This window comes from Macrobrachium nipponense, chromosome 12 (genome assembly GCF_015104395.2).
Source record: "Macrobrachium nipponense isolate FS-2020 chromosome 12, ASM1510439v2, whole genome shotgun sequence".
NCBI classification, from domain to species: Eukaryota; Metazoa; Arthropoda; class Malacostraca; order Decapoda; family Palaemonidae; genus Macrobrachium; species Macrobrachium nipponense.
The window spans coordinates 45996788-45999641 of NC_087205.1; the positions used below are offsets into that span (position 1 = coordinate 45996788).

Here is a 2854-nt window from a genome sequence, read left to right on the forward strand (position 1 = left end):
CCAATACACGAAAAACATTTGTTAAGACTTAATTTTCACGTTTAATGAATTAATACAACGAAATATTAAAATGAATTCATTGTTATCAAATGCAATTTTTCACAAGGAAATTCTACAAAAAGAAATTATTTTTAGTATTTATTCTGTAACTGACATGACATGTTTATAATCAATTACACATGTGTGATTAAATCTGGTTACCATTTATATGGATTCATTTTGCAAGTGAATATATTCGGGCATAGAGGTCTTAAATATTACTTATTTTTTTGAAGTGAAATCACACAGAGTCGTGTTTATGTCACAACTATATTTCACTACTTTTGGTGTTGTTTAACATCTGGAAAACAAATGCCGGATTGTTAAGGAATACAATATATTAGTGTGCAACGATTATGCAGATATATACTTTTTAGTATTGTCCCTCGTGAGTGTGCAACGGCTATTGATTCTTACCTAAATGTAGAAATGCCTTGATAAGGAAGGGACCAAATCCTAAGGATAAAAATAAGACTGAGGGACTATTTCAGAGTGAGGATTGCTTATGCAAACTCCAGGGGTTAGCTTTATTAATTATATTTACACACACAAATTATAGTAAGAGAATTGATGACACCTTATGGATATAAGGGGAACATCAGGGCCCCGTAACACAAAGATAATTGATAAGGAATCGATCTTGTAATGGATGAACAGGTGACCGGAGGTGACCAGACACGTGGTACGTTGGAGACCCAAATGAGGGGGAGAATCCCGGAGTAACACGAGGTGAGAATCTAGACTCCACAGCAACACAAATGGCATATCTGTAATGAGCAGCGTTTCGATATGAGAGATGGTGCGATGCCCATAGGATAGGGGTTCGAGGCAATTTTATGTAAGGCACTGAATATTCGATTTCACAAGCATAAATCTTAAGTTAATAATCACTTATGGGGGGCCGTTCCATTACTGGGTTCTGCAAAGGGTGAAAGTTACATTACTGGCCACTTTGAGTAAAGAATTTACGGGAAGGAGTAATGTTTCAAAACAGTTACCTTACCTCCCTTTAGAATAGCAATGCAAGCATTTCACAGCATAAAAGAATACCATATGAATAAGCCACCCTTTAACAGTGAGGAATACAGATTTCGCTCAAGAAAATGAAAGGAATTAAGTCGTAAAATAGAGATTGACTAACTGTTTTTAAACTTGTAACCTTGCACTGTACCTTAATTGGAGAGTAAAGTCGTCTTCCTCAGTGGTACTGTTGAGAAAGTGATTTTATAGCACTTCACAATAAATACATAGGCTTACAATAGCCGTCTCGCAAAGGGAGGGTGGGACGTTAGCCCAGGTGCAGTGTCTGGTTCCGCTGGTGGCGTGAAAACGTCTAAGATCATCTTCCTTGCGTTGTACTCTTTTACCCCTTTGGAGAAAGTTCGCCGGCATATCGGCAGATGGGTGGGTTGTCTGTCCATCTGTGACATGTTACCCTCGTGGTCGAACCAATATGTGGTAGCCATATGGCCAATTCAATATGGTGACTTTTAATCCTCTCCTTGGCTAGGTGTACCTTTGATTCTAGTACCTGCAAGGATAAGGTGGAAGAGAGGTGATCAGAGTTAATCTCTTAAAAGGAGTGGCGTGAGAGTTTTAGAGGTGACTGAGCCTCTATAAGTTATTAGTAATGTTAATCTTACTTTACAATGAGATGGAGGTGGCCTAAATCTCTTACACATCCTCATTCTGGAAGGCATTCCAACTCTAGACGGGTCGGAATGACTAGAATATGTATCTACAATGAAAAGTACCTCATTTCCATACCCTTTAAGTGATATTATAACATAAAATTCAAGTAAGGTAAAACTCTGCGGAAGTTAAATTTCTATAAAATCAAGATTTACTTTTTTTATTCGCAGAGAACTTAGAATTATAGTCCTATCAAGGAATTGATGAAGCAGTAAAATTTTACATGACTAAGAGGAATGCAAATTCAAATATTCTTTGGAAAGTTCATATTATTCATTAGTTTGGAAAGGTCATATTATTCATTAGTCATTTAAAAAAACCAGTATAACACAATTAACAACCATTGTCAAATAATTAATAGTCATAACTTATAATTCACAATAAACCCTGAAGTAAAAGGTTAATGTGGTTAAGTTAATTACGTCATGCATCACACGTGTTAGCTTTAACATACGCCAAGAACGTGCTGTTAGTTAGCTCTGAAGGAGCAGTACTATTCATTCGTGGGTGGTTATTTGACCCACGAGTTAGTAGGCTAAAGGCCATGTGCCATTAGTGCGACACATGTGATAAATATTATCTATGGAACTTATTCAATGAGCTATACAGTACATGATATTTCTCCTGAGAGAATATACAAAAATCACAAGGACAAAAAAGTAAAAAACAAAAACAAGGAAGGAATAATGTAATTATGGAGTAGCCAATGCTTTGAAAATGTTGCCTGAGTAGGCTAAAGCTAATTTTATAGCACTTGTACTGGCTTTTAAACATATTCCTTGTCCCATGTAAATGTATAAAGTTACCTATCTGCGGGCATTTTCAAAGAGGTTAACCAACTTATGTGGCCAGAATCTCTGGCAAATGGAACTCTGAATAAGTAGAGCATAAGATGAAAAGAAGATGTCTAAAAAGGCGTAAAAATGAGGGGGAAAGGAAATCTAGGAAAGGTGAAGAAATAGAAGGAGTACAAGTAGAAACAGTTTCAAAACAATGATAAGAAGGAAGTAATGGGGGAAGAATCTTGGTATCCCCTGAATGTAGAGAGGGGACTGAAATTCTCCTTAAGAGTATGGCCCTGGGCCAGGGGCATTAGTGGGAGAGTGACTATTGAACTCTCTTA

The 2854-nt window shown here is 36.8% G+C and overlaps 1 protein-coding gene across 1 annotated transcript in view; it reads right to left on the minus strand.

The window, feature by feature from the left end:
- Nucleotides 1-2854, minus strand: part of LOC135224791 (uncharacterized) — a 91825-nt gene that overhangs the window by 13137 nt on the left and 75834 nt on the right. The gene's annotated exons all lie outside the window — the stretch shown is intronic.